Source organism: Cupressus sempervirens, chromosome 3, assembly GCF_028749045.1.
Source record: "Cupressus sempervirens isolate cs-2001-9-10 chromosome 3, ASM2874904v1, whole genome shotgun sequence".
Lineage (NCBI taxonomy): Eukaryota > Viridiplantae > Streptophyta > Pinopsida > Cupressales > Cupressaceae > Cupressus > Cupressus sempervirens.
In genome coordinates this window covers 177,826,687-177,841,226 of record NC_143120.1, presented here as the reverse complement: position 1 = coordinate 177,841,226, position 14,540 = coordinate 177,826,687, and positions in this window count along the sequence as shown.

Here is a 14,540-nt window from a genome sequence, read left to right as displayed (position 1 = left end):
TCCAACAAGATACATGTTGTTAGTCTCCTTTTATCTCAAATTAGAAATAACATAAATGGAAGGTAAGTAAAATTTCACTTATAATAAAGTTTCTATGCAATTTAATGTATCGTTAAAAGTAAATTATGTACTACAATTATTAAAAAAATGACTCACAATTTTAATTGAATACTCATTCAAAAAATAGATTTATAGCATTTATGCCTCAAACATATTAATTATGATATTTTACATTTATATTAATGTGTAACAATAATGAAATGATAGAAATCTTGTATATTTATTTGTAATAGGAAATAAATCAATGACATTGTTTTAAAGTAATGACTAAAACAAATGATTATTACATATATGAAATTACAGAGAGGTTGATATCTAGTAGGAGATGACCAATTGCATATTTGTCGAGCAAATGATTATTTGTGGATTCCAATTTTCATAGGCAAGAATCACTCTAAGAGGAAACGACTCTTACTTAAAACCCTGCATGCCACATGAGATGAAAAATGAAGCCTTGGCCAAGAAACTCTCAAGTGTAAATTGCACCTCAAGTTGTACACATGTGCCCCTTCTTCAATGCCCAATTCCTATCCAAAGAGCTTTAATATTCCCCCTCCCATGCACTGTATAAATATTCCTCTTTCTTGTACTCTTCTCCATGTATACTCCTCTATTAATTTACAAGTTTAAATCATACAAAAAAAATGGTTACAAAAGACACACCATTTTATAATTATAGTACTACCTTTATTTGAACACTCTTTCATTACAACTTATCCCACAGGAAAAAAAAGTTACATAAAAATCCCCCTTTGTATTTTGGCTATTGTCCTTAGAAACATATGGAGACTACATCAAAAGAACATGCAACAATCTTAGTTTAAAATGTGGACGTTGTGTTGAAATGTTTTTTTTCTTCCAAATACCACTCAATACCATAGTGACTCCATTTAATCTTAACTTGTTTCTATAATTCTTTTCCTCAAATTTCTAGCTCTCTTTGCAATTATTAACTAAGGATATTTTTAAATTTAGGGGTGGGGTCTATAGAAATAATTTTCCAATCAATGACAACATTTAATATAGACATAAATCTTAAGAACATTAACATGAAGCACATGAGGAATCTATAATTGGGGTGCCAATGGAAGTCTATAGGCAACATGACCTATCTTTTAACTTTATCATGTGACCAAAGAACATTTACCATATATGACATGTTCTATATAGCCACTCATAATTAATAGAAGTACAAAATGTTCAACAATATGTACAAAGTTATTGGGTTGATCAAGATATTTTTCCAACTTTGATTCTTCAGAATATTTTGGATGCAAGATAGTTGTAATTTTTCTTGGATGTCTTGTGCATGGTATGTGAAAGTGTATAAATTTCACAGTTAGAAAATATTGGTGCATGTTTTGCCACTAGTTTTTATGGTTTGTGAAGGTAGTATTATATGACATATTTTAAATATCCTCCCCTATTTCCTCTAGAAGTCTTATAATTTTTCTATTCTACAAAAAATTGTTGGATTTTATAGATCAGGAGTATTCTTGGAGGATTGAGATTACCACATAGATAATTTTCTAGGTATTCTATTTTAATGAAATCCACACTTTATAGATATGTGGGATTTAGTCTCCTAGAGCTTTATAAATGGGAAAATTTCTAGTTTCACAAGAACATTTGTTTTTGGTTCCTTGACTATAACGCCCCAACATGTGACCCAAAAGAAGTTAACCTAAAGTTTTACTAAGTTTGTCAAACATTTTTTTATAAAGATAAAGATAACATACAACAACAACAATAGAGTAGCATAAGCAATTAACATACACTCATACATCAACAACACATAAACAAGTTACAACTCTTAAGGGTCCCATTACGTTGAGTAACATTTAATTTTTAATTAACGCTAAATCCAATATATAATAAATCCACATCAAAGAATAATGTACAAGTATGATTCCATTTAAATAATATACAATTATATATGATGCCACTTGGCAATAAACAAAATGCACAATCATCCACTTTACGGGTCACAGGGTATGAAAGGCTGAAATAATATACATCATGATATAAATTATATCATATCTTAAGATCTTATGAAATCAAATACAATACAATAGTACCACCATCCATCACAAAAATACAAGAACAGATAGAAAGAAACATCTGCACAAACACATCCAACAACGACATTTGACAGTTGGATCTCAATGGTATAAGAAAAATCACTACCACCCAACCTCGTGGAACCTAAATGGTCCACTCCCTCCAAGCTGAGGAGATAGTCTCAAGTCCCAAACATGATAACAAACTCAAAAGTTAAAAACCAACATCTAGGTTCAAGGAATCAACATAAAGCAAACTATCTCAAAGAGAACCAAGACACAAGTATCAACTAATCCGAGAGGCAACATAGACACGTAGGAAATCTACTATGCAAGTGGGCAAGTGTCATCACACGAACCAACTCTAGGGTTACCCGACTAGTCTTTTAATCCTTTGACCCCCTAATGACTCTATGCCGCACTAGTATCCTTTTGTATTAACAAGGCATAATAACGAGTCAACTCTAAGGTTACCCGACTAGTCTTTTAATCCTCTGGCCCATTAGTGACTTTCTATGGTACCAATATCTTGTTAATTTATTTTAAACCCATTTAATGAAATGTTATCACTTATTAAATAACCTACAATGGGTTACCCTGGCAGCCACTTTGGGCCTTGACCTCCATTGCAAGCCACTTACCAACTTAGCATACAAATAACCTACCCTAAGCTTAATAAAATCAAAAGATCACAAAGACCACATACCATACATTAGTTCTTAAACAAGCAACTAACAAGTACTGAAAATCACTGATCATAATCACAGATTCCACTAATATGATCATCCTAACAGGAAATTGATCCCAAAAACAATTACGCAAAAAACCAATTCCATGTCACAACATGACATCACCAAAAAAACAAATAATTGAATCACTTTAGTCTTATACAAGCAACTGGGGAACAAACACAGATAACTGATCAAAGACTCAAAAGGTTATACAAGAAAAGTCACACCATTCACTTTAGTTTCACACAAGAACACTTGAAAACAATAACAATCAATAGATCAAAACACCTCATAGAACATAAAGACACATTACCATGGCTGAGTATAAAAGATCATAATCAAAACATCATCATGACATTACTAGAATAAAACTCCCAAGCCTCTGGTAAACATCCTGACTAGCCAAAGCTAAGTAGTTCACAAAAGCTCCATCACAAAATAAAACACCAAATTTTTTTTTTCAAAACCCATCACAAAACAAATACCACAAAACCTCAATTAGACATACACCAAATAATACAAGGTTCTATCGAATGATTTAGATTAGATCGTTTTCAGAAATTTTGTTTGATTATATAAAGGTTATAAAAGTTTAGATAAATTTTTGTTTGTTAATTATCTAATAAGTTTAGAATTAAATATTTTATATTTTAAATCAATAATATTTAGAATAAAGTTAAAACAATTTCATAGTTCATAACATTGAGTTTTTATGCATTTTCTCTATGTAAATCAGCTAGTATTTTAAATGTTATATCCAGGACAGATAATTTAATTTCACACATTCTTTTTTATTACTAGTCCTAAAGGAAAGTTCATTTGAATGGTGTAAAATATGAATCTTACTAGCAACACTATTCAGATTTGAAGGTTACCAGTTTAGAAGAAAGAACATAAATTTTGTTTGAACTGTTGGATCTTCATGAAAATCAAGAAAAGTATTCATAATAGACTTATTTACAATCACAATGAAGTTACTTTCCTAAATATGTATTTTGTAAAATTTATAAGTAATTGTTCCTTTGTGTCTAATTGAAAAATCAAGCTCAAATAGACCTTGTTAAAGCATGATAGTTAATCTTTGACTATGTCTGTACAAAACAATCATATATAATTTTTATACATGTTAAATAAAATCCAAATGGGTGTCTAAAAGTATCTTTATATTTTGATCAAATATATTAAATAAAATATGTAGAAAAATCACATGTTTCAAACCCTCAAATTGACACACAAGTAACCACAAACAAATTTACTCATAATAAGAAAAAATACGGAGAAGACAACCTTTCCAAAAAAAATGCAAAGAGATTTTAAAACCCCTGCCTTCAAACACCAAGTTGATTTGTTAAGAAGAAGAAGAAAATCCAATTGTAGACTTTGCTCCCAAGCTTTGAAAAAAATCTTTTTCACCAAAATCTGAATGCATAACCTGTAACTTGTCTCTTAAAATCCTTGTTCTAAATTATCTTATTGTTCTCCCAAAAAAATCTTCTCTTCCCTCCCCCAAAAAAACTAGAATGACCTCTTAATAAATAATAAATAAAACTAATAAAACTAAGGTTTCTAAAATAAGTAAACTTACAAAAGAAAGTAACTCAACTAAAATAAAATAATAGTTTCTTTTTTTTTTTATATTTAAAAAATAAAATAAAATCACTTTATTAATTTTTTTAATAAAAGAAATACATAATTTATACCTTTTTTTCCTTTTCTTTTAATATTAAATAAATACATATTCTTTATTAAATTGACTTGCTTGCTCTCTTTAATTAATTTATTATATTTTAATTTCATGTATAAGCTTTATTCAATTTAATTAAAATAAAGTTTATTAAATTATGTTTTTCTCTCTTATTAAATCATGAAAACACTTTTAATATAATATTTATTAATTTAACTAACAATATTATTTAGAGTTTATTAATTAATATAAAGCTCTTAAATAAATTACTATTAAATTAAATAAATATAAAACACCAAAATTAGAACTATAACTTTATCTTTAAATTGAATTCTTATATTTAATTATTTCATGAGTTTTTTTTTTTAATAATATGTTTAATAACTTAATTAATAACATTATTTAGAGTTTATCATTAAAATAAAACTCCTAAATATATATCATTAGATTAAATAAATATAAATTCATCAAAGATGGAACTTTAATATAATCTTTTAAATTTAATTCTTTTATTAATTCCGATAGGCATTCTACAATGGCAGAATGGGTGGAGTGCGATGATGTGACCGTATTAATGTTAAATTTAATTCTTCTAGGTTAAATTTTGTTTTGCAAAAGGAGGGGTAAAAATTTATTAAGACAGAAAGGAATACAACAAGGAGAGCTCAACAAGGAGCTCGATCCTGAGCAACAAGATCATCAAATTCTTGCACCATCTCAAAGGACAGTTGCCCCCTATCCCTAATATTCCAACCCGGATCATGACTAGAAGCCCATTTGGCTAAACAATCAGCAGGTCTATTCCATTCTCACAGAATATACTTGAACCTAATGAACTGAAAAGAGGAAGAGAAGAAAAGAATCTGCTTAACAACTGTGGCCAGCTGCCAACTAACATCCTCAAGCTCTTGCGAAGAAAGCATGTTCACCACCACCTGGGAATTAGACTCACAAATAATCTTACTCCATCCCCACAAGCAACACTATTCCACAGCATATAAAATAGCCTGAGCTTCCATGAGATTGTTAGTATAATCACCCTTATGAATTGAGAAGAAAAATTTAACATTCCCATAACTACAACAAGCCACTCCGCCAATACCAGCCGGACCAGGATTCCCACGAGAAGAACCATTAGTGTTAATTTTCAAAACTCCACAGGGAGGAGGAGTCTAGTGCCCATCCTGGTTAACCCGACCCTTCCTCTGATGGTGAAGCTGCCTGGACATAGAAGGAAACCTATGAGCCGCAACCCCATCCTGCAGATGAAGATTGAGGCGATTACAGATAGCAAGATCAACCGAATCCATACCCCCATCAAGCTCACACTTCACAACAATAGTTTCCTGGAGAGAATGTGATATTTTCCACCAAAGATGCAAAACACCAAGCCAAACATCTTGGAATATGCGACGATTCCTCTCCAACCAGATATGCCAAAGCATGAAAGATGGGCCATCAATCCAAGCAGCATGGAGAGAAGAAGACTTGGAGGGAGCACTACCCAAGCAAGCCCAGAACTCAAGCAAAGAGGAAGCATGCCGACAAGAGCAACCCCAAGCGCTCCACCAAAGGTGCCATATCTGAGTAGAATAGGAGCAATGGAAGAACAGATGGGAGACAGACTCCTCTCCATTACCACACAAAACACAATAAGAGGGGCCCTGAAATCCACGTTTACAAAGATTATCCCAGGTAAGACAACAGTTGTGAGCCACTAGCCACATGAAAAAATTGCACTTGGACCAAGAAACTTTATTCCAGACTTGCTTCCACCAAGGGACCTCAGCATCCCCAAATAATTGTCTAGTTATCTCCTGATACCCAGCAGAGACATGATATTTACCAGACAAGGTACCACCCCAAGCCAATACATCTGGACCAAGCAAAGAGGAACACTCTCTAGAGGCCAGAATTTGAGAAAGCTCCTTACGATCCATGTCTGTACCTCCAGGAGGCCAATCAGAGGAATGCTTCCATCTATAACCAACAACAGGTTCCAATTGATAAGGAGTCTTGTAATGAGCCACTTTATCCCATCCAGCAGCAAGAAAAGAGCCACAAAGAGGCTGAAGATGAGGGTATATGGATAAAATGGAAGGGAATCCATCCCAAGCATCAGACCAAAACAAAGCCTGAGAACCTCCTTTACATATCTAGAACAGACCCCTCTTCACCAACATCGCACCTGTCTTCAAAGTATGCCAAACCATTGAGACACGACCTTCAAGAGGAAGTGCAGAAACAGACCAAGGATCAGCACCATGAAAATATTTATGAGTGATAATACGAGCCCAAAGTTGATGCTATCCAGAGCACCATCGCCAATAAAGTTTAGCAGCCAAAGCTTGTCTACTCAATAGAGCAGAACGAAGACCAAGACCGCCCTCCTTTTTAGGCCTACAAACAGTTGCCCAATTAACCAAGCTCCATTTAGTACTACGCAAATTACCACTCCAAAGGAATTGTCGAGAAAGAGCATCAAACTCCTTGAGAAAGTAAATAGGTGCAACATGAACCATGCTTCTATAAGTAGGAAGAGCTTGGATAACAGCTTGAAGAAGAGTAACCCAGGCAGCAGTAGAAAGCCATCTATGAGTCCAATGATTTACCTTATCTTGAAGCTTGGTAATCAAATTTTGCTAGAAGAGATGTGGCTGCCTGGAAATAGCAATAGGAATGCCAAGATAAGTCAAAGGAAGTGAACCTATCTGAAACCGTAGGATACCAACAATCCTGTGCTGAATAGAATCAGGAGTGTTAAAAAAGTAAATGAGAGATTTGTGCTTATTAACTTTTTGGCCTGAAGCTGCCAAATAAACATCCAAAGCATGTCGAAAGGCTTCAGCTTCCTTGATCCTAGCAAGATCGGCAAGAGCAAAATCATCAACAAATTGAAGATGGGAAAGAGAAGGTAAGCCATTACCCCACCGCCAGCCTTGAATAGAATTCTGGGACACCTGATGCTTAATGAATTTGCCCAAGCCTTCATCCATGATGATGAATAGATATGGGGAGAGAGGGTCACCCTGGCGGAGGCCTCTAGAAGCACCAAATAGTTGTGAAGGTTGACCATTAATAAGAATAGAAAAAGAGGCAGAAGTAATGCAACTCATAATCCAACTCACCCAGTCAGAGCTAAATCCAAAAGAAAGAAGAATACTCCTTAGGAAGCTCCATTTAACTCTATCGTAGGCCTTAGCCATATCTAGCTTAACAAACATGGCTCTCTCCCTTGAAGTAGCCATAGAGTGAAAAAAGGGTTTGTGGTAAACCTAGTGTGACTCGAACCGGAGTTGATGCGTAGCACCAGGATCATTAGCCTAACACTACGCCTCACGACTCGCCTTCACACCAACTCGGCTACTCACTCACCCTTAAAAGGGTTTTGTGGTAAACCTAGTGTGACTCAAACTGGAGTTGATGCGTAGCACCGGGATCATTAGCCTAACACTACGCTTCATGACTCGCCTTCACACCAACTCGGCTACTCACTCACCCTTTCGGCTACTCACTCACCCTTTAGGTTAAATTTGACAACCATCTATCTATCAAAAAAATAATTTAATAAATACCACATAAAATATTTGCTCAAATTATAATATTTGGAGATATAAAGCATCCATTTTTTTGAAATTAAAATAAAAAGCTTAAGTTAGTAAAAAACTAAATTAATGGAGATAAAGGAAATACAAATAATTTTAGATGTATTAAATTAAATTATAATTATTTTGTAGTGGATATTATGGGCATTTCTTTATATAGATTTATTTAAGATATCTATACTAGTTTAATTAATTCCTTAATTAATTAAATATCATTAAATATCAAATTTATTTATATAATTTCCATCAAATTAAATCATTAAACTGTCTTTTAATTTGATTTAACTATAACAGAAAATCACAATAGACCCACAAAACCAAATATGAAAACTCATCACAAAGCAGAAAATACCAAAACAAACTCTAGGGTAAAAATCAAGAATTCACATCACTTGATGAATTTGGACGGGTAAACTAACTCAGATACTTGTCATACTTTCTAGACAATTGGCTTAGGGTTTAGGATTTGGACTCAAGAGTTATCTCCACACTTATACCATTGAAATACTGTGATAGCGTATGGTCATCCTGACAATTCTAGAAAGTCGATAACTGGTACCTATAATTTGCATAAAATTCATGCATATACAAACACAATATTCTAAACTAAATAGAAAATGGAAGGAAGTGGTGTATCATGTAGATCCCGACTAGTAGGTGACTATGACTCCCTTCCTCAACCACATCAGAAACATCAAACATAAAGAAAACATACACGCACACCATACACATGCAAGTATGGGGTGAGTATCCATAGAAACTGCATAAAAATCATTCGTCTAACTAACATCATTAAATAACTGATAGTCACTAAATGAACATATATATCATCATTGAAACAATCACAAAATAACTAAAATAACTAGTACTAAAGTAACTCAACACATATATCAACTAAATACAAAATACATTTAATCTAATTCGGTAACCAAGCACCGATAATCATAAATATAATAAAAAAACTAGCCTAAAATAATCTAGCAATACAATCCAAAAAGTCAAGTAGGGGAAGACATTTCGAAGTAGGGAGTGGATGTGTTGATAGGCAATACAATAAAATTTATAGAAAAATCACATGTTTCAAACCCTCAAATTGACACATAAGAAACCGAAAACAAATTTACTCATAATCAGAAAAAAAACAGAGAAGACAATCTTTCCAACATAAATTGCAAAGAGATTTTAAAACCCCTACCTTCAAACACCAAGTTGATTTGTTAAGAAGAAGAAGAAAACCCAATTGTAGACCTTACTCCCAAGGTTTGGAAATAATCTTTTTCATCAAAATGTGAATGCATAACCTTTAACTTGTCTCCTAAAATCCCTATTCTAAATTATCTTATTGTTCTCCCCAAAAAAATCTTCTACCCCCCTCCCCCTAGGAAAAAAACTAGAATGACCTCTTAATAAATAATAAATAAAACTAATAAAACTAAGGTTTCTAATATAAGTAAGCTTACAAAAGAAGATAACTCAACTAAAATAAAATAATAGTTTCTTTTGTTTTCTTATATTTTTAAAAAATAAATAAAATCACTTTATTTATTTATTTATTTAATAAAAGAGATACATAATTTCTACTTTTTTCCCCTTTTCTTTTAATATTAAATGAATACATATTCTTTATTAAATCAACTTGCTTTTTCACTTTAATTAATTTATTATATTTTAATTTCATGCATAAGCTTTATGCAATTTAACTAAAATAAACTTTATTAAATTATGTTTTCTCTCTCTTATTAAATAATGAAAACACTTTTAATATAATATTTATTAATTTAACTAAAAATATTATTTAAAGTTTATTAATTAAAATGAAACTCCTAAATAAATTATTATTAAATTAAATAAATATAAAACACCAAAATTAGAACTATAACTTTATCATTAAATTAAATTCTTTTATTTAATCAATTCACGAGACATTTTTTTTGATCAATTTACAGTCAAGGCCATGATGATATATTATTATTGAAATAATTAATTAATTACATTAGCGTTCCTCCGTTCAAATGGGCACTGGTAGGAAAGAACGGGGAAACAAAACCTCCAGTCTCGCCCGAGACTATAGTCCAATATTATTACAGATTAAAAGGGGCATACCCCAGTCAGAATATCTATAAATACATCCCAACATAAGCTGTTTACATTCAAATTAAATACATGTATACCATCATCTTCTCTTGGTGAGATATCTGACATAAGATCAAGGAGACCAATGCAAGCAACCCTGTCTAGTTATCTTGCAATCAAATTGGTTAAATTATGAACAAAGAACACCATATAGCAAGAAAGATTAGATCCTAAATAGACAGCGGTGTTAACATCATACATGGTTTCACACAGATATAATTACTAAGAATCATAAAGCCCATTAAATCAGGGGTAAGAGGATACAACCTATATCTAAAGGTAACAATGATAAGAAAATAGCTAACAAAATTAATTCAAATCACAAATGCGAAGATCAAACCTACTTTATGTACGGGCCTGCCCAGTCAATCATAGATCAAACCTTAACCTACCAAACTAGAGAACGTTAAACAAGCTGAATACAGAGATTTAAAGGAAAACCCACAAAATCAACATTATCAGAGGTCATGAAATTACAGTCCCAAACCATAACTTGAGTGCATGCCGATTATAAGTAGAAATACATAATTAACTATTACCTTTTGCCATTAACGAGTATGGCGAATACACAGGAAATTGAAATTGTGAGCAAGCATCTAGGCTGACAACAATCTCAATTAGCCAAGAGGGACAGGTGGTTCCCCTTAATCAAAAGCAAGTGATATCCGAATAGCTAATCAATTGAATTACTAAAGAAAAATTGCACAATCATACTTAATTAGCTAATTCAAAGAAATTAACTTCAGAGACTAATACAAACAAATCTCATAGAAATACTAGTAGAAATCAGAAACATGAAATACACTATCCATACATGCTTTGAGAATTTAAAATTGAAACTTGATATTGTGAGAAACATAAAGGGAAAATAGAACCACCTAGTAATACTAATATATTTTGTATTGATAATATAACTATTTAATATTCCATTATATACAATTATTAGCCACCAACAACTTCCAAGTTCCAAATATTAATACAATTTAATGCTTTAAGCCAGCTAGAAACCTGATACTATAGCATAGTAGCTAGTAAAAAAATTTAACAAGGCTACTATGAAATTATCCGAGATACCCAAACTAAGTAACTACCACCATCCAGAGCGCTATATGGGGAAAACCATAATGACCTCAAAGATGTAATAAGGGTTTTCAATATGAAAATTGGGGGGGAATTCAAAGGTAGATTTTGCTCTATTGGTCTTTTCCGCATTGGGGGTGTAGAAAATGAAGGCATCCAGATTATCAAATGTTACTCTAGGATGGATGTAGGCATGAAAAGCATTGAGATATTCAGTGAGGCAAGTCCTATTTTCCTCTGCCACAATTCCCCTCCAATACATAAGAAACTAGATACTTACCACCATCTTGGGCCATTCTTCGTAAAAGGCTAAGTTCTCTTGGATGATCAAAGATGGATGTTGAAACACAACCTCCAATTCTAGGTCCCCTGGCAGAAGAGCCATATACCTCTCCGGGAGCGAAATTCAAAACTTATCGTCAATGCTCCTTACTGCTTGTTCAAGATCCTTCCTCCAGGTTGGGTGGAAAATGTCATAGCAAAGATGAATTATATCTCTGTGCTCCACCTTAGCTCTAACCAGGCAACCGATAAAGGATCCAATAATGTTGCTATTTGTCCTCCAGGTAAATTTGTAGTCAAAGACACCTTTTCTGATTGCCCTAGTCACCACCAGCCTAGTCATATCATCTACCGGGTTTAGTATTCTATTCCATCATTCTGGTTTCACTTTTCCATGGAAGGCCATCGTGCAAGACTCCTTAGTATGGAAGACGTGAATGTTCAATTCCATTGCAGATAAAACCAAAATCGAATGCTCTAGAAAATGATAGAAGTGGAACCCAACACTTCAAAGCTAGCCAAATGCCAAAATAGAAAAACCTTCGAAACAAAAACTCTAGATGATCTCTTTTTCATGACCTAGAGTCATGATGACGTAGCAAGCTTACTTCATGAGGAAGACATGAAAAGGCAGGATCCATTCCAAATCATAATCATACCACCATCAATGAGACTATCACTAGCAGATTTAAACTCATCGCCTACACGAATCATTAGAAGGAAGGGTGAAAACTAAGATGGAACTATGGGAGCAGCTACACAAACCATATAAAATTAAATAAACTTAAAATTAAATTACCATAAAGTGCATACAAGCTTATGGATATACAAATATAGAAGATAAATAAGCCACTATGTAACTTTGACAATTTGGAAATTAATACCATCTGCTCCTATGTTGGCTAATCAATCCACTTTTTGATTTCCTTTTGGGAATATATGATCTATCCGCCATTTAGCCAGTCAATCAATCAGATTGAGGACCTCGCTAGGCTTTGAATTAAGAATCCAATTGGGGGCAGTTCACTTTCTAATCACATTAAGGATTATCTGAGAGTCACCCTCTATAACTACCTTTTCCAAACCTAACTTATGAAAAAGTAGAAGACCATTTTCTAAAGCCTCTAATTCAACCAAATTGTTGGTGGTGGGTTGAATTGATGCTAATTTTTTAGCTATCCATTTGCCATTGTCGTTATTGATGATGCAACTTATCCTTGCCCTACTTGGGTTGCCTTTGGCAGCACCATCGAAATTGAGTTTAAACCATCCATGTAGGGGGGAGTCCATTTACAACTTTCTCTTTCTTTCTTACATTTCTTTAGATAAACTAGGGGCAAATTGATCAGATTTGACCAATTCTTCTTCATAATACCATCCCAAAAGGAGAAAGATTCTTCTTCCTTCATCAAAATTTTGAGGTGAGAATTAATAATTTCCACAATGCTTGCCTCAATTTTTAGGACTAATTCTTCCGATGTCATTTGGGAATCTCTAAAGATGTGCCTATTCCTCTCTTTCCAAATCTCCCAAGACACAATAGACAGGAAAATGTTCCAGAGTTTATTATATATGCCTTTAACTATATTCATGGCCATCCTTTGAGTAAATCACCAAAGGAGTTTGGTAAGGGAGTGGACCACTCTAATCTAGATTGAAGCCACTCCCAACATGATAATGAAAAGGGGCATTTATATAATAAATGATCCAAATCCTCCCTTGCATGCTCGCAAAATACACATCTGGAAGGACCTTGAAAACCAAATTTATGAAGCCTTTCCATCGTCAAAATTCTATTTTGAGAGGTCATCCACAAGAAGAAACCTACTTTGGGTAGACAAGCAACATCCCAACACAGGTTGAAAGGGATATCTATTCTATCCCAACTTTGGGAGTGTAAGAGAGCATTATAACCATTCCTTACACTATATTTCCCATCATTCAAAATGGCCCACACAAGTTCTTCTTTCCTATCAATTTTCTTAATATTCCTAACTGCCAAAATATTTTTGTAAGCCTCTCTAGAAGAAGAATCCACATCCACCCCATCCAAATATTTCCAACCCCATCTAGAAGATCCTTCCAAGGGGATTTTGGTCTTATAGGCACTCACTTTGGGTCCCCATATTGAAACAAGTTTCTCTTTGAGATCCCGTGGAAAAGGTTTAGAGACAATTGGGGGGTATCCATCCCACGAATCCTCCCAAAATAATGCCTCATCACCCAAACCGACATCCCAGGAGAGAAACTTGCAATCAAATGCCTACACTTAATCATGAAGTTCCAACACTCTGATCCTCTGGGAAGGTTTTTCATTCTAAAAATGGAGAGAGGATCATCCATGTTAAGATATTTGTTGCAGAATATCTTGGCCCATTTGTGGTTCTTTTCCTTAAACAAGCACCAAATAAGTTTAGCACCTAAGGCTTCATTTTGTTAATGTAGGTTCTTAATACCCAAATCGCCCATGTCTTTAGGTTTATAGATATTTTCCCATTTAATGAGCACTAGTTTTTTATCTTCCTCACAATCCTTCTAGAGAAAGTTCCTAAGCTTAGCCTCAAATTTTAGTTGATTACTCTTAGAGAGAGGGAGACATGAAAGAGGGAAGGTAGGAATGAAAGATAAAACATATATGATTTTAGTACTCTTACCACCTTAGATAACCATTTATCTTTCCAACTCCCAATCTTAGCATGCAATTTATCCAAAGTATTACCCCAAACTTTGCTAGACTTTGATCCCTTTTCAAGGGCAATGCCCAAGTATTTACAAGGAAACTGCCCTTTATTATATCGCACAATACTACAGATATTATTTTCCACTTCTTTTTTGGTATTCAGGAAATAGATCTTAGATTTGAGCACATTAACTTTTTGTCTAGATGCGCCCATTTATGAGTTAA